The sequence below is a fragment of the Ursus americanus genome, chromosome 17 (assembly GCF_024610735.1).
Source record: "Ursus americanus isolate L20-20 chromosome 17, mUrsAme1.1.p, whole genome shotgun sequence".
Classification (NCBI taxonomy): Eukaryota; Metazoa; Chordata; class Mammalia; order Carnivora; family Ursidae; genus Ursus; species Ursus americanus.
In genome coordinates, this window is record NC_142143.1 from 57,915,471 (window position 1) to 57,934,696 (window position 19,226).

The window sequence follows — 19,226 nt, forward strand, 5'->3', positions numbered from 1 at the left end:
TTGTTTGAGTTGTTAGTGAAACTTGAGTGAGCAAAGTCACCGGTTTTCCCCAGCCATGGGCTTTTGTAGGGAATTTGTCATTGTCAGTGCCCGGGGGGCTATAGATTGTATTTTAGGTTTTTATTTAAATTCTGGTTAGTTGGGGTGCCTGGATGGCTCAGTGCGTTAACCATCTGCCTTCAGCTAAGGTCATGATCGCAGGGTCCTGGGATGGAGCCCCAGCTCAGCGGGGAGTCTACTTCTTCCTCTCCTTCTGCCAGTCCCTCAGCTTGTGTGCTTGCCCTCTCTCTCCCCCCCTTAAATAAATAAATTTAAAAATTTAAAAATTCCAGTTAGTTAACATACAGTGTAATATTAGTTTCAGGTGTACAATATAGTGATTTGACACTTCCATGCAACAACCAGTGCTCATCACAAGTACACTCCTTAATTTCCATCATCTATTTAACGCATCCTCCCCAACCACCTCCTCTTTGGTAAATCTCTTCTCTATAGCTAAGAGTCTGCTTCTCAGTCTGTTCCCCCACTTTCTGTTTTTAAATTCCCTTTGCTCTTTTGTTTTGTTTCTTAAATTCCACCGTAGATTTTTTTTTTTTAAAGTAGGCTTCACGATCAGCATATAGCCCAATGCGGGGCTCGAACCTAAGACTCTGAAATTGAGACCTGAGCTGAAATCAGGAGTCTGACAGTTAACCAACTGAGCCACCCAGACTTCCCTTGCACCATAGGTTTTTAATAGAAAATCTTCTTTGAATTTTGAGGAAGTGTTTATGAAACTCACCTTCCTATTTTGAAATAAGGTAAACAAAATAGAGAATACAGTGTTTTTCAAAGTATAATTTGAAGACTGCCTACATTAAAATCACCTGGGATGCTTTTCAGACTGCAAAGATCCTGAATCCATCCTTGCTTTGCTGAACTAGAATTCTGGGAATGCATCCCAGAAATGTGCTTTTACACTAAGCTGCTTCAGGTAATTCTAATTCAGTCATGACTGAGAACCCCTGGATAATTGTTGACATTATCCATCTGCAGGAATAGTTGCTCTTAAGGCTTGGTTACAAGGATTTGCTTAGGTGAGAAGTCTCTCTTAATTATCCAGGATGCATTCTGAGAAATACATCGTGAGGATATATTAAATCAATCAAAAACTGTGACCTCATAAAATGTGTTGTTTATGGACAGAGAGTCAGTCACTGGGATGTTGCTGTGAAGTTGAAGGCCTCTTAAATATTCTTCTTTACCTGCAGTCATTAAGAGATCAGCTGCTTCCTCTTTTAATTCTCTGTGAGGTATCAATATATTTTTTGAACATCAATATCTAAATATCTTTTAAATGAAATTGTGTGAAGAATCTTTTAATGTAATTTCTAAATGCTGAATTCTCAAAGGGGAGCCCCCAAATTTAAGGATTTCCGTTTGAAGTAAAATTCCATTCCTATCCATGGGGAAACTTTTTTTTTTTTTTTTTAATCTCTTCCTCCTTGATCTTCCTCCAAACCTATCTCAGAGGCAGTTTGAAGAAGAAAAGTTTAGGGAGACTTTCATAGAAGGAAATATATGTCCATCCATTGGGCTTCCTGGTTTTGCCTCCTTCCTCCATTAGAAGGGCCCAGAGGATCTTGACTAAGGAAGTGACACTTGGGATTCTCTGCTTTTGTTTAAGAAACACTTCCTCCCCAGGTTTGAATATTTGATAAAGAAAATCTACCTTCAAAGTTCCTGGGCCCTGCTCCTGGGCTCCCAGGGAAGCTGTACTTTAACATTTACCAAGATCAAAATGGCTTAACCAGACTTCAGAGCATAGACTCAGTTTCTGCCCCAGCGTACATTATACATCTGCTTCATTAGCAAATAAACTAAAAGAAACACTTAAAACTAAAGGTCAGAATAAAAATCTCCCTAAGTTCTGATCCCATACCACCAAGGCCTTGCACATATTGAAAAGCATAAGATAAAGTTTATAATTTTCTGGAGTGTCTTCCTCATGGTGATTTGTAACACATTTTTGTTAAGAGTTATTTATTTCTTTTTAGAGAGAGTCTGGGTGTATGCATGCACAGGAGCCTACAAGCTTTGGAGGGGGAAGGGTGGGGCAGACAGGGAGAAAGAGAATCACAAGCTGACTCCTCTCTGAGCTTGGAGCCCAACATGGGGCTAGATCTCATGACCCTGAGATTATGACCTGAGCCAAAATCAAGAGTCAGACCCTCACTGATCATTATATTTGGAATCCTGGGCTCATTTCCCATATCATGGAAAAAGCTTTTAAAAAATTCACATGAAGGGGGAATGAACCGTGAGAGACTATGGACTCTGGGAAACTGAGGGCTTCAGAGGGGAGGGGGGTGGGGGAATGGGATAGGCTGGTGATGGGTATTAAGGAGGGCACATATTGCATGGTGCACTGGGTGTTATACGCAAGTAATGAATCATGGAACTTTACATCAAAAACTAGGGACGTACTGTATATTGACTAACATAATAAAAAAATTATTAAAAAAAATTCACAGGAAGGGGCACCTGGATGGCTCAGTTGGTTAAACAGCTGACTCTTGATTTTTGCTCAGGTCATGATCTCAGGGTATCTGGGATCAAGCCCTGCATCAGGCTCCACACTCAGCAGGGAGTCGGCTTGAGATTCTCCCTCACCCTCTCCTTCTGTCCCTTCCAACCCCTCCCCCCCCACACACACTCCTCGTTCTCTCTCAAATAAGTCTTTAAAAAATAATGAAAAAAAATAAAAATTCACATGAAGTAGGGTGTTTCCAGTAGGTCTTTGTTGATATCCCCTCTAAGATTAAGGTTGTTATTTCCTGCTATTTTCATTCTCCTAGGGAGTTTCATCATAAGTGGGTGGTGAATTTCATCCAATTTTCTAAATTCGTTGAATTAAATAGACAACTGTTTTTATCTTTTACTTCTTCTTTTGTTTTTGGTGCTATTCCATGCATCATAGTTTTAGTGCTTTGCTTTTAATAAAAATTTCAATTTTTGTATTGCCAGTGTATAAAAATACAATAGACTTTTAAAATGTTGTATTTTTAAATACAGATTTACAGATATTGTAAATATGGTGCAGAAAGGTCCTTTGTGGTTTTTATCTAATTTCTCTGACTTATGTTGTACATGCCTGTCATACAGGATCAAATCTAGGAAATTGACATTGGAACAATATATATGCTTGATTCTATGTCATTTTGTCACTTGTTAGCTTCATGTAACCACCAACCCAGTTAAGATACAGCATTATTCCATCACCACAATTCTCTCCCCTGTGCCCATTCTCCCCATCATCTTTAACCCCTGACAACAACCAATCTGTTTTCCATCCGCATAATTTTGTCATTTGTAAAATGCTATGTAAATGAAACCAAGCAACATGGTGTCTTTTGAGATTGAGTTTTTCTCATTTAGAATAATGCTCTTGTGATCCACTCAAGTTGTTGCAGTGTCAGTGGTCCATCTGAGTAATATTCCATGGTTTGGCTATTGTACAGTTTGTTTAATCACACACTGACTGAGGGACATTTTGGTTGTTTCAAGGTTTTGATCAATACAAATAAAGGTGCCAAACATTTGTGTCCAGTTTGTTGATATAAATTCTCTTCTGTGAGAGAAATGTCCAGGAGTGCTATTGGTAGGATATATGGCAACTGTGTACACAGTCCGTTAAGAAACTGTCAAATTATTTTCCGGAGGGCCTGGACCATTTTACATTTCCATTGAAATGTATGAGAGATCCAGCTCATCCACATCTTCACCAGTATTTAGTAGTCTCACTGTTTTTTAAATTTCAGCTATTTTACCAGGCATGTAGTAATAGCCCATCATGGTCTTAGTGTGAATTTCCCTGAAGACCAGTGATGCTGAACATCTTTTCAAGTATGTGCAATCATGTATATACCTCAGTGAGGTATTTCTATTCCATTTCTTTTTTTTTCTCAAGATTTTATTTATTTATTTGACAGAGAGAGACAGCCAGCGAGAGAGGGAACACAAGCAGGGGGAGTGGGAGAGGAAGAGGCAGGCTCCCAGAGGAGGAGCCTGATGTGGGGCTCGATCCCAGAATGCTGGGATCATGCCCTGAGCCGAAGGCAGACACTTAACAGCTGAGCCACCCAGGCACCCCTCTATTCCGTTTCTAACTGGATTTTTCCCCCCTTGTGGAGCTGCTAGAATTCTTTACATATTCCAGAGATAGGTAATTTTTCAGATACGTGGCTTGGAATTTCTTTGAGAATACCGGGCTATTTAAATTATCTGTTTTAGATTGGGTGAGTTAGGCTAGTTTGTGCTTTTTGGGAACAAGGACCATTTTGTCTAAGTTGTCAAATTTATATGTGTAGAGTTATTGGCAGTATTCCCTTATTTTATTGATATCTGCAAGTTATGTCGTGATGTGTCATTTTATTCCTGACATTGGTGATTTATGTCTTATCTCTTTCTTTTTTCCCCTCAGTCTTTCTAGGGATTTATGTATTTTATTGATCTAAAAAAGAGCCAACTTTTTAGATCGTGATTTTCTCTGTTTTCCTGCTTTCAATCTCATTGATTCCTCCTCTTCTCTTTATTATGTACTTTTGCTTGCTTTGGATTTATTTTGGTCTTATTTTTCCAGGTTCTCAATGTGGGAACTTATATAATTGATTTGAGACTTTTCTTTTTCATGGTATAAATTTCCCTTTCAGTGTTCATTTACTTTGTCTCGTGAATTTTGATATGTTGTATTTTCATCTTCATTCAGTCCATTTTACAATTTTTCAGTCCAATATATTTTTTATTGTACTTGAAATTCCTACAGTGACTCATGGATTATTTAAAAGTGTCTTGTCTAGTTTCCAGCTATTTGGAAATACCCAGTTATCTTTCTATTCTTTCTTTCCAGTTTGAGTGAACCGTAGTTAGAGAACAACCTTTGTACAATTTTAATTGTTTTAAATTTTTTGAGGTTATTTTATGGCCCCAGTTACAGTCTGTTTTGGTAATTGTTTTGTGAGTATTTGAAAAGACTGTGTATTCTCCTGGAGTTGGATGGTGTATTCTAATAAATGTCAATTAGGTTCTGTCAGTTGGTGGTATAGTCAGATTCTTCTATATGCTATATACTGAATTTCTGTCTAGTTGTTCTATCAGTTGTTGAGAAAAGGGGTGTTGAAGTGTCTAAATATAATTGTGAATTTGTCTATTTTATATCTCAGTCCTATCAGTTTTTTCTTCACATATTTTGCCGTTCTCTTGTTTGGTGCATCTACACATAGGATTGCTATTCTTATTGGACTGTCCCCTTTTTCACTGTGTAATGTCCTTCTCTGTATCTGGTAATTTTCTTTGCTCTGATATTATTATTATTATTATTATTATTATTATTATTATTATTATTATATATTATTCTAGCTTCTTCGGTTGTTTGCATGGTATATCGAATTAATTTTCAACTACTGTATCATTACGTTTGAATTAAGTTTCTTATCGATGGCATTAAAGGGCCATTTTTCCTTACCAACTTGTCTCCTTAAATTGGCGAATTTAAATTCTTTAATGAAATGTTGATATGTTAAGTCTGAGTCTTCCCGTATATTTTTTATTGTATGCTTGTTTCATCATTTTTCCTTTCTCTCTCTTCTTTTTCCTGCTGTCCGGGGCCTACTTGAATATTTAGAAATTTATTTTGCTCTCTCTGTAGAGTCATCAATGTATCTTTTTTTTCCAGCTTTATTGAGATATAATTGACATACAGTGTTGTGTAAGTTTTAGGTATAAAATGCATTGATTTCATGGAGATATTTTCCCAAATGATTACCACTCTAGTGTTAGTTGGTTAGTTAACACCTTCATCCCATCACAGAATTAACATTTTTTTGTGGTTAGAATGCTTAATATCTACACTCTCAGCAATCTTAAAATATATAATACATTATTATTAAATATAATCTCAGGCTGTACATTAGGTCCCCTAAACTAACTTGTCTTATAACTGAAAGTTATACCCTTTGACTAATTTTTCTGAGTTCTCCCAAACCCAAGCCCCTGGCAAATAACATTCTGTTTTTACCTGCTGTAAGGTTACATTTTTAGGTGCCACATATAAGTGATATCATACAGTATTTGTCTTTCTGTGACTTATTTCACTTAGTGTAGTGCCCTCAAGGTCCATCCGTATTGTCACAAATGGCAAGATTTCCTGTATTCTCATGGCTGAATGGAGTATTCCAGTGTGTGTGTGTGTGTGTGTGTGTGTGTGTGTGTGTGTGTGTGTGTCTATATCTGTATCTGACATTTTCATTGTTGAGTTACCTGTTGACAGATATTTAGGCTGTTTCCGTATCTTGGCGATTGTGAACAATGCTGCATTGAACCCATTGGGAGTGCAGGTATCTCTTTGACATCATTTTTCTTTCTTTCTTTCTTTCTTTCTTTCTTTCTTTCTTTCTTTCTTTCTTTTTCTTTCTTTCTTTCTTTCTTTTTTTGATATATACGAAGAAGTGGGATTGCTTGATCCTGTGGTAGTTCCATTTTTAAATTTTTTTTTTTTTGTAGTCTTTTCCTTAGTGGCTGCACCAGTTTGTATTCCCACCAACTGTGTGCAAGGATTCAAGGATTCCCTTTCCTCCACATCCTCATCAATACTTATCTCTTGTCTTTTTGATGACCTTCATCATTCTAACCTGTGTGAGGTGATAGCTTATTGTGATTTTAACTTACACTTCCCTGATGATTAGTGATATGAGGTACCGTTTCATGTACCTGCTGGCCAGTTGAATGTCGCCTCTGGAAAAATTCTATTCAGTTTCTCTGCCTATTTCTAAGTTAGATTGTTTATGGATTAATTGATTGATTGCTATTGAGTTGTATGAGTTCCGTATATGGTTTGGATATTAACTTTTTTTAAAAGACTTTATTTGAGAGGCAGAGAGAGAGAGTGAGTGAGTTTGCACATGAGCAGGGGGAAGGGCAGAGGGAGAGGGAGAAGCAAACTCCCCACTGAGCAGGGAGCCCGATGTAGGGCTCCAACCCAGGACCCAGAGATCATGACCTGAGCACATGGCAGATGCTTAACCAACTGAGCCACACAGGTGCCCCTTGGATATTAACTTCTTAACAGATATATGATTTGCACATATTTTGTCCTATCCTATAGGTTGCCTTTTCATTTTGTTGTTTCTTTTGTTGTGTAGAGCTGTTTGATGATGTCCCAAATTTTGATTTTTACTGTTGTAGCTTATGCTTTTGGTATCATATCCAAAACTTGTTGCTAAGATCAATGTCAAGGGATTTTTCCCTGTGCTTTCTTCTAGGAATTTTATGAATTCGGGTATTATGTTTAAGTCTTTAACCCATTTCAAGTTAATTTTTTGTGAGTGTTATAAAACAGGTGTCTAATTTCATTCTTCTGTGTGTGGTTATCCAGTTTTCCAGCACCATTTATTAAAGGGACTATTCTCTCCCCATTGAGTATTGTGTTCACTCTCTTGTCAAATACTAGTTACCTGTATATGTGAGGGTTTATTTCTTAGCTTTCTTTTTTTTAATAAAAAATTTTTATTAGGTTATGTTAGTCACCATACAGTACATCCCAAGTTTTTGATGTAAAGTTCCATGATTCATTACTTGCGTATAACACCCAGTGCTCCATGCAATACATGCCTTCCTTAATACCCATCACCAGCCTATCCCGATCCCCCAACCCCTCCCCTCTAAAGCCCTCAGTTTGTTTCCCAGAACCATGAGAGACTATTTCTTAGCTTTCAGTTCTATCCCATTGGTCTATATATCTGTTTTTATGACAATAACCATCCCATTTTGATTACTATAGCTTTGAGTCAGAAAGTACAATTCCTCCAGTGTTGTTTTTCTTTTTCAGAATTTCTTTGAGTATTCAGTTTTCTGTGGTTTCATACAAATTTTGTGATTGTTTTTTCAATTCCTTGAAAAATTACTCTTGTGATATTGATAGGAATTACATCAAGTATATAGAAGTCTTTGGATAATATGGGCATTTTAACAATATTAATTCTTCCATTCTGTGAACACAAGATATCATCCCATTTGTGTCTTTTTCAGTTTCCATCATCAGAGTCTCGTGACTTTCAGTGAACAGATCTTTTACCTCCTTTGATCAAATTTATTCTTAAGTGATCTGTTGGTTTTTACGCTATTGTGAATGGGATTGTTTCCTTTATTTCTTTTTTAGATGTTTGGCTGTAGTGTATAGAAATGCCACTGATTTATATGTGTTGATTTTGTATCCTGCAATATTTCTGAATTTGTTGATTTTTTTTCCTAGCACTTTTTTGGTTGAGTCTTTTGGATTTTCTTTGTATAAGATGATACCATTTGCAAACAAAGACAGTTTTACTTTCTCTTTTCTGTTTTGGATGCCTTTGTTTTCTTTTTCTTGCCTGATTGCTCTGGCTTGGTGTTCCAGTTCTATGTTGAACATAGAACATAGAACATATGTTGATGTTGTTCCTTATCGGAGATGGTAAGCTTTCAACCTTTTACTTTGATTGTGATGTTAACTGTGGGTCTGTCCTAGGTAGTCTTAATTATGTTGAGATTTGTTTCTTCTGTACTAAATTGTTGTTTTTGTTGTTTTAGTCATGAAAAGGTATTTTATTTTTTCAAATGCTTTTCTGCATCTATGGAGATGTTATATGATTTTTATCTATCATTTTGTATAGAAGGTGTATCATATTTGTTGATTTGCATATTTTGAAACATTCCATCCCAGGGAAAATTCCTGTTTGCTCATGGTATATGATCCTTTTAATGTGGAGTTGAGTTGGGTTTGCTGATACTTTGTTCATAATTTTTACGTATCCTAGGGATATTGGCCTGTACTCTATTTTTCTTACAGTGTACTTATTTAGCTGTGGTACCAAAATAATTCTGGCCTGGTAAAATAAGGTGGAAGTGTTCCCTCCTGTTAATTTTTTTCCCCCTTTGGAACATGTTAAGAAGAATTGGTATCACTTATCTTTCAGTGTTTAGTAGACTATGCCAGTGACAGCAGCTGGTGCAGGATAGTATTAATTCCCCCCCCCCTTCCAATTCTTACTCCATTTTATTAATTTTTCTTGCCTCATTACACCATCTGATCCTCGAAAACAGTGTTGCATTAAAGTGGTAATACCTGGCATTCTTCTGCATTTCCCTTTGTCAAGGTGACTATAATATTTATTATTTATTTTATATATTTTAAGTATTTGTGTAAATACTCTTTATCAGATCATTTCCTAGTACAAGATTCTATGTTGTTGGTAGTTTACAAGTTTTTTAATGAATTGGTGTTGAATTCTGTCAGATGTTTTCCTACATCTATCAATATATAAACATGGTTAATTACATAAATTAATTTTTGAGTATCAAACCAGCCTTTCATACCTGGAATAATACAAGTTAGATTCATTCTGCTAATATTTTACTAAGGATTATTACTTTCATGTTCATAGGTGAAATTAATTTTATTATAATCTCATTGTCATGTTTTGGAATTAAAGATAAGCTGGTGGCATAAAAAGACAATACTTGTTTTCCATTTTTCACAGAGTTTCCTCCTTATGCATTTGCAGAATTCACTATGTGAATTTTTTTGCGGGAATGATTTTAAGAATAGATTCAACAGTTTTAATAGATCTCACCTTACCACCTTGAATAGTTGTGGTGTTCAGGAAATTTTATTCAAATAATTGTACTTATTGGTATAATTGAATTGGCCAATGCAGTAAGTGGAGATTCAAGAGGTAGTGTGAGATTCATCACATGTCTTTTCCCTACCCTAGAGATAATAGAATCCCAAGTAGAGGTGGAGCAGAGACCGACTGCTGATCTGCACCCATATCTGTAGTTTGGTGTGAATGAAGAATAAATACTTGTTGGGTTAAGAGAATGAAATTTTAGGGAGCATTTGTGATTTCATTATGAACTGAAGAATACTGTCAACATGGGTTAGAATTATTTTTATGATGGAAGTATACTTAACATACAGTGTTGTGTTGGTTTTAGGTTTGCAATATAATAATTCTATAATTGTATGCATTACTCAGTGCTCATCAGGATAAATGTACTCTTAATCCCCTTTATCTATTTCACCATTCCCCACCCACCTTCCTTCCGGTAACCACCTATTTTCTGTATTTAAGAGCCTGGTTTTTTGTCTGTGTTTATTTTCTTTGTTTTGTTTTTTAAATCCCACATATGAGTGAAATGTGGTATTGGTCTTTGTCTGACTCACTTCACATAGCATTATACCCTCTAGATCTATTCATGTTGTTGCAAATGACAAGATCTCATTCTCTTTTATGGTTGAGTAATATGTACATGCAGACACACACTCACACACACACACACAAACACATCTTCATTATCCTTTCATCTATGGATGGACATGCTTAGGTTGCTTCTGTATCTTGGCTATTGTAAATAATGCTACAGTAAGTATATGGGTGCATATATATTTTCCAATTTGTGTTTTTGTTTTCTTTGCATAACCTGAAAAGGCCCTCAATCACCAAAGCAATTTTGAGAGAGAAGAGCAAAGCCGGACATATCACAATCCCAGATTTCAGGATATACCACAGAGGTGTAGTAATCAAAACAGTATAGGACTTGCACAAAAAGAGATATATAAATCAATGGAATAGAACAAAGAATCCAGAAATAAACGCACACATTTATGGTCAATTAATCTAGGAAAAAGGCAAGACTATACAATGGGGAAAAGACCCATCTTTTCAACAAATGGTACTGGGAAAACTAAACAGCTCCATAATAGCTCCATGCAAAAATATGAAATTGGACTGCTTTCTCACACCATATACAAAAATAAACTCAGAGTGGATTAAAGTCCTAAATGTGAGACCTGAAACCATAAAAATCCCAGAAGAGAACATAGGCAGTAATTTCTTTGACACTGGTTATAGCAACATTTTTCTAGATATGTCTCCAAAGGCAAGGGAAACAAAAGCAAAATTAAACTATTAGGACTACATCAGAACAAAAACTTTTTTGTACAGTGAAGGAAACCACGAACAAAACAAAAGGCCAGCTATTCAGTGGGAGAAAACATTTCTGAATGATGTATCTGATAAGGAGTTAATATCCAGAATATGTAAAGAACTTACACAATTCAACACCAGAAAACAAACAAACAAATACTCCCATTAAAAATGGGGAGAGGACCATTTTTGGGGAAATGCACATCAAAACCGTGATGAGATACCACCTCATACCTGTCAGAATGGTTAAAATCAAAAGACAAGAAATAACAGGTGTTGATGAAGGTGTGGACAAAAAGGATCCCTCAGGCACTGTTGGTGGGAATGCAGATTGTGCAGTGATGGAGAGAACAGTGTGGAGGTTCCTTAAAAAATTAAAAATAGAATTACCATGTTATCCACTACTGGGTAAGAATTTTTGTTTCAAATCTGAGGTGTCATATTTTATTTGAATAAGAGCGTTAGATACCGGATTTTAGATTCAAATTATCAGGCATTGGTAGGTTTCTCATAGAATTTAATGTTATGTTGAAACGAAAGCAGCCTTTGAAAGGATAAGAGAAGAAGAAATTTAAAATTGCTAGTATTGTGAACAATTTGAGTATTTGTTTAAATACACAGAAGCAATCCTTTTTTGTTTAATATGCCTGTTTTCTTGAATTTCTAAAAAGTTTTATATTTATACTTAGATGCATATTTTCATTTATCCTATCGAATTTAGTTTGTCTGTTTCTTTATATTTTCTCAGAACACTGATTCTATCTTAACTTTTGTCTTCTCCCTCTACTACAAAATATTGAATAGTTTAAATTCCCAAGCATCACTTTTTCCATGCATCATTGATTTGTAGGAAATTTCTAGCAGCACCTGAGAGCCTCTCTATATTAATCTCTAGTGGAAACTAAACTGGGTCATGTCATTAATACTGCCTTAATTTTGCTGAATTTTGACCCTCAAATACCTCCTCTCTTCGTAATGCTGTTATTAAAGTACTAAGAATTCAAATATAGACTTTTCTGATTCTATAGTATCAATAGATGAAATCACGTGCTTTATAGTTGTTTGTGTTGTGAATTTGATTACTCAATTAACTGCTTAATTTTGAGATTGCTGACTTCTCTGACAATAACAGTGGTATATGCATAGGTGTTGTGATGTATCTATTTTTTTTTCTTTTTGTTAAATATTGCCTTTGTGACAAGTCTCAAAGTATTTCCTAGTTCTCAATGAAAAATTTACAAGTTATCTTTCCAAGTAAGGGAAAAGAAAACAGCTCTGAAATATCTCTTCCTTAATCCTTACCACATTGATGAAAGAACATATAAAAACCTCCTTCGTTTACCAAACATGTTTCTACTGAGTCTCTGTTTTATTTTAGGCATTTGAAAAAGCTTTGGGAATGTAAGTAATAAAGACAAAACTTCAGTGTTCAATGAATTTACCTAACATTTTTGGCTTTTGTGTCTGTCACACAATTAGTTGCTGAAATTGCTTCTATAATTCACTTACTTGAAAAATCAGTAAAAATAGGGGAACCTGGGTGGTGCAGTCGGTTAAACCTCTGACTGTTGGTTTCTGCTCAGACGATGATCTCAGGGTCCTGAGATGGAGCCCCGCAGTGGGTTCTGTGCCCAGTGTGGAGTCCTCTTGAGATTATCTATCCTACTCCCTCTGCCCCCCCCCACTTGTGCTCACTCCTGTACTCTCTCTCTCTCAAAATAAATACATGTTTTAAAAAATTAAAAATTAAAGGCTGTAAAAATAAAAATGCTTTTTTTTCCCGTTCATATTTTGTGTCTAGTTAGTTCTTAACTTAAATGTCAATTCAATTTTCCTATCTTTGATTATAAAATTTTAATAACGAGTACATAAGCTTATGAATTAGTCTTAATATAATTCTGAGGATAACAAATGCCAAAGAGGGTTTTTTTTTTATTATAATGGTGATAGTAGTATAAAGTGTGCCCCAGATGGATAAAGATGAAAATATGGCCCATTTCTTTAAACTTTCTAGCATCTTTCCTAAACTTTTTATGGTAGATCATACTGTTGTCATTAAGGGAAATCAGCGAGCTTAAATTTTCACAATATGCATCTTTCTGTCATTAAAAAATCTGATGAATAAATAATAGTGAAGTCCTGTTATTAGTCAAGTACCAAACTAAACATATTCCCATCTCTTGCCATTTTTAGCCATCACCAGGGCACTGAGAGGTAGGCATCATTCTATGCATACTACAGCTAAGGAAACTAGGGCTGCAATAATTTAAATGACTTGTAGAAGATTCGCTTGATTTGTAATTCAAAAAAAGTTGTTGAACCCACGTTATTAGGTAATTGCTCTCTGAATTGCACTACTATATGGTAGTGGTATGATAATGTGATGAAGCAAACTGATATATCCCATTAGTTGTTGTTAGGCAGTTACATAAATTGGATTCACTCTAATTCATCTAACTGATAACCCTCTAAATATTTTTTGAGAGTAAGAAACATATACATTCCTTTTTAAAATTTTTTTTACTATTTTTTTTCTAACACTTTAGATTATATGTTCAACATTATGGAGTTGAGTTAGTAAGTTTTGTTCTCTTCCCCTAATAGAGTATTGAGTTTTGTTCTGGGATATGGTTTATTTTTTTGTGGATCAGCTTAATCTTTTAAGGCTTCTTTTTAACTCTTAGACGATATGGTTTAGAATAGCTTTTACTTTGGGGTTAGATTAGTCCTACTTTAAGATAGGGTCTTTCTGGGATCTCGTATGAGAGCTCCGAGTGCTCATTGACATCACTCCGATGGGGTAGAATTCTAACATTCCAAACCCTCTCCAAGCTCAGGCAGTTGTTTTCCCCAATAGTCTTCCTGTTCTTGGCCCTGCAGAATACCTGCACACTTGCGTGCGTGTATGTGGGGGGGTGCTGAAGACCCCGGGTTCATCTCTGCAGATTTTTATAGCTCCTTCTCTGCCGCAGTTCCCTCTGGAACGCTGCCTTACAGATTGGATTCAGTGTGGTAGCTCCAAACTCCATTCTTTATCTGCTGTGTTCACTGAGACTCGCAAGTGCTGTTGGAGGTTCCTTTTCATGCTCCATGGTCTGGAAGGTGCTACTGGCTGAATTTAGCTTCTCCCAGTGATCACAGTCTTGCACTGCCTGTAGTATAATGTCTGAAAATAGTTATTTTGACCTATTTTTCTTTTTTCTTTTTAATTTTTATTTATTTTTTTGATGTAAAGTTCGATGATTCATTAGTTGCGTATAATACCCAGTGCACCATGCGATACGTGCCCTCCTTTTTTTTTATTTTTGTTCCAAATTTTATTACAAATATTTTCACACATACAATAAAGTAGAAATACTTTAAAGTGAATACCCATATACTGCCGCCTAGATTCTACCATCAGCATTTGCTAGATTTGCTTACCACATACCTATCAATCCACCCCTATTTATTCTTCTTTCAATCCATTTTATTTTTTTTATTTTTATTTTTTTAATGTTTTTTTAAATTATATTATGTTAGTCAACATACAGTACATCCCTGGTTTCTTTCTTTTTTTTTTTTAATGATTTTTTTATTATATTATGTTAGTCACCATACAGTACATCCCTGGTTTCTGATGCAAGGTTCGATGATTCATTAGTTGCGTATAACACCCAGTGCACCATGCAATATGTGCCCTCCTTACTACCCATCACCAGTCTATCCCATTCCCCCACCACCCTCCCCTCTGAAGCACTCAGTTTGTTTCTCAGAGTCTACAGTTTCTCATGCTTCATTCCCCCTTCTGATTACCCCCCTTTCTTTATCCCTTTCTTCCCCTACCGATCTTCCTAGTTCTTATGTTCCATAGATGAGAGAAATCATATGATAATTGTCTTTCTCTGCTTGACTTATTTCACTTAGCATTATCTCCTCCAGTGCTGTCCATGTTGCAGCAAATGTTGAGAAATCGTTCTTTCTGATAGCTGAGTAATATTCCGTTGTATATATGGACCACAGCTTCTTAATCCAGTCATCTGTTGAAGGGCATCTCAGTTCCTTCCAGGATTTAGCTATTGTGGACAATGCTGCTATGAACATTGGGGTGCATATGGCCCTTCTCTTCACTACGTCTGTATCTTTGGGGTAAATACCCAGTAGTGCAATGGCTGGGTCATAGGGTAGCTCAATTTTTAACTTTTTTAAGGGATCTCCACACTGTTTTCCAGAGTGGCTGTACCAACTTGCATTCCCACCAACAATGTAGGAGGGATCCCCTTTCTCCACATCCTCTCCAGCAATTGCTGTTTCCTGCCTTGTTAATTTTTGCCATTCTAACTGGTTTAAGGTGGTATCTTAGTGTGGTTTCTATTTGAATTTCCCTGATGGCTAATGATTTTGAACATTTTTTCATGTGTCTGTTAGCCATTTGTATGTCATCATTGGAAAACTGTTCATATCTTCTGCTCATTTTATGATTTGTTTATTTGTTTCTTGTGTATTGAGTTTGAGAAGTTCTTTGTAGCGTGCTGCTGGAACGGGGCTGAAGGGGGCAGCGTGGGCATGGGCGGCGGCTGGCCGGCCTGCATCCCAAGGAGCCCCTTGCCGAGGGGAAGGGCCAGGAAGGAGCGGTGGAGCCGCCTTCTGCGCGCTGGGCCAGAGGGAGGGTAGCCGGGGCGGGACCCCGCAGGCTGGCGCGGAGGAGGCCGCGGGTCGGGTGGCGCGGGGATGCGAGCGGCGTCCGCGGTTGATGGCGGCCAGGGCGGTGGGCGCGGGGCGCGGGGAGTCCAGGGCCTGGTGGGCGTGAGGCGGGGGCGCCACACTCCTGCTCGGTGCCTTTGGCTCCTTGAAGGGTTTCCAGACCTTTCACGTAAAAGCCGTTTTTGTTGCTGTGTTTTAAGGAGCTCCATAACCGGGGTCGTAGGGCCGCCCCGGACTTGAAGGGCTGCCGCGGAGCACGTCCTGTTGTATGCTTTCATTTATTTCCCCGCCTAGCGCGCCGGCCTGGGGCCTGCCCCGGTGCCGGTTCAGACCGGCCCTCCGCCGCCCCTGCCCTGGCATCGGCGTCGCCATCGTGCTGAGCGCGGGGGGACCCGGCACGGCCCTGCCGGCCACCGGGCGCCCGCCTGCGAGAGGACAGCTGCGGGAATGGCGTCTGGAGCATGGGCTTCATCTGTATCTTGTAGTGAAGACTGATATTTTGAAGGCACATTCTTTCTGTGATTCATGACTTAGCCCATAGCGCTAACCTCGAAGAGATTTGTGGTTGGGTTTTTGGTTTCTAAGAAGGTCATAGTTTTTCCTCTTTTTCTTTTGGTTTTTTTCTCCGATGGGGGAGGGGCCAGAGGCTGAGAATGGACACCATGCTTGCTGGTACAAGTAGAGCGGAGCCTCAGTTCCCAGGGTCCTGAGAGCCAGCAGAGAGCATTCGAGCATCCGAGCATCTGACCTTGAGGTTGGGAGGCACTCCTCCCACCTTTCTTAAAAATTGCAGCTGACTCAGCCCTGATCAAGACATCAAAACTGCAGGATCCTTGTTCTGCGGAGACACTGAGAAACCATGACTGTGAGGTTACCCCAGAGCATAGACAGGTTAAGCGGCCTGTCTTTGGGAGATCCGGCGCCTGAGCAAAGGTCCCCTTTCCACCTCCACCAACACTCCGACACCTCTGAGACAGCAGGTCTTGTTCACCGCTGTGTCATCATCCAGAAGGACCAGCATGGCTTCGGCTTCACGGTCAGTGGGGACTGTATCGTTCTGGTGCAGTCTGTGCGGCCCGGAGGGGCAGCCATGAGAGCTGGTGTCAAAGAGGGCAACCGGATCTTCAAAGTCAATGGCACCATGGTGACCAACAGCTCACACCTGGAGGTGGTAAACCTTATCAGATCTGGCGTCTATGTCGCACTGACCCTCCTGGGCTCTTCCCCCTCGTCTGTCGGTGTCTCTGGGCTGCAGCAGGACCCTGCCCCCGCCGGAGCCCCCCGAGTCGCCCCTGTGGTCCCACCGCCGCCTCCGCCCCCACCTCTGCCCCCCCCCGCAGTGCATCATGGAGGGGGGGGCCCAAACCACTGCAGGATCCCGAATTCCAAAAACATGCCACCCAGATCCTTCGCAATATGCTGAGGCAGGAGGAAAAGGAGTTACAGTGTATTTGTGAGGTATACAGCTGGAATCCTGCCAGCCTGCTGGAGGAGCAGATCGAAGGTGCCCAGAGGTGTGTCACTCAGCTCCAGCTGAAGATCCAGCAGGAGACGGGTGGCTTCGTGGACATACCCCCCCTATATGGTGACAACAGCCAGAGAGCATCAGAAGGCCAGCTCTCTCTGGACTGCCAGGAGGGGGACAGCGGCTTGGATGCTGGAACGGAGCACTTCCCCTCCCTCAGTGAGGCGCTGATGAATTGGAACTTGGCACTGTCAGACCCTGGGCTGGGCAGTCCCCGAACCTCACCTGTGATCATGGCCAGGCTGGCCCAGCACCACCGGCGGCAGGGCTCGGACGCACCAGGGCCCGGCACCAGCGATCAGGGCGCAGACCAGAGCCTGAAGCCTTTAATTATTGGCCCAGAGGAAGATTATGACCCGGGTTATTTCAACAACGAGAGCGACATCATCTTCCAGGACCTTGAGAAGCTGAAGGCATGGCCCGCTCACCTGGGCATTTTCCTGCGGTACATCTTCTCTCAGGCTGACCCCAGTCCGCTGCTTTTTTTACTTGTGTGCAGAAGTTTACCAGCAGACAAACCCCAAGCATTCCCGAAGCTCAGGAAAAGACATCTGGAATATTTTCTTAGAGAAAAATGTGCCGCTGAGAGTGAAAGTCCCGGAGGTGTTACAGGCTGAAATTGACTTGCATCTGTGCGGCAGTGAGGACGTCCACAACGCACTCCGGGAAGTGCAGGAGGCAGCCATGCCCGAGATCCAGGAGCAGATCCAGGACTACAGAACAAAGCACACCCTGGGGCTGGGTAGTCTGTACGGTGAGAATGACCTGCTGGACCTGGATGGGGACCCTGTCCGAGAACGCCAAGTGAGAAGCAGCTAGCTGCCCTGGCAGGCATTCTGTCCAAGTACGAGGAGGACAGGAGTGCCCCCATGGATTTCGCTCTCAATACCTATATGCACTACGCTGGGCTCTGTCTCTGAGAGGCACGGCTTTCGGCACAGCTGAAAAGGCCCAGGCAGCTCCTGACAAGGACAAGTGGCTGCCCTTCTTTCCAAAGACCAAGAAGAGCAGCAATTCCAAAAAAGACAAGGATGCCTTGGAGGACAAGAGGCAAAACCCTATCCTCAAGTACATCGGGAAGCCCAAAAGCTCTTCGCAGAGCACATTTCATATTCCCTTGTCCCCTGTGGAAGTCAAACCAGGCAACGTGAGGAACATCATTCAGCACTTTGAGAACACCCAGCCATATGATGCCCCGGAGCCTAGGACGCAGTGGCTCTCCACAGGAAGCTTCCCCGAGGACCTGCTGGAGATCGACATCTCATGCTCAGAGATCCGCCTGGGCTGCTCTGAGAGCCTGAAGGGCTGGGAGGAGCTGAAGTGGTCCCGGAAGGTGGAGAACGTGCCCTGCTCTCGCAGTGATGTGGACATGGATGCGGCCGCGGAGGCTGCCCACCTCCACCAGTCAGCCTCATCCTCTGCCTCCAGCCTCTCCACAAGGTCTCTGGAGAACCCAACCCCTCCCTTTACCCCCAAAATGGGACACAGGAGCATCGAGTCCCCCAGCCTGGGGTTCTGCACAGACGCCCTCCTCCCCCACCTCCTAGAGGATGATTTGGGCCAGCTCTTGGACTTGGAGCTAGAGCCAGCCGCCCAGAACTGGCAGCACACGGTGGGCAAGGATGTGGTGGCCGGGCTAAGCCAGAGGGAGATTGACCGGCAGGAGGTCATCAATGAGCTGTTTGTGACGGAAGCCTCCCATCTGCGCACGCTCCGGGTCCTGGACCTGGGTGAGTGTAGGGGTTAGGGTTAGGGTAAGGAGAGGGTACGGGTTAGGGTTGGGTTTAGGGGTTACAGGTTCGAAGTTATAGGTTAGGGGACAGATTAGGGTTTAGGGTATGGGTTAGGGTTTCGGGTTTGGGTTTAGGGTTAGGGTTAGGGTTGGAGTATGGGTTAGGTTTAGGGTACGGGTTAGGTTTAAGGTACGGGTTAGGGTATGCATTAGGGTACGGTTTAGGGTACGGTTTAGGGTACGGTTTAGGGTTAGTGTTGGCGTACGGATTTGGGTACGGTTTAGG

General features: G+C 40.3%; 1 pseudogene; it reads left to right on the plus strand.

The window, feature by feature from the left end:
- Positions 1–16,542: 16,542 nt before the first annotated feature.
- Positions 16,543–18,955, plus strand: LOC148108728 (rho guanine nucleotide exchange factor 11 pseudogene; annotated as a pseudogene).
- The last annotated feature ends 271 nt before the right edge of the window (positions 18,956–19,226 follow it).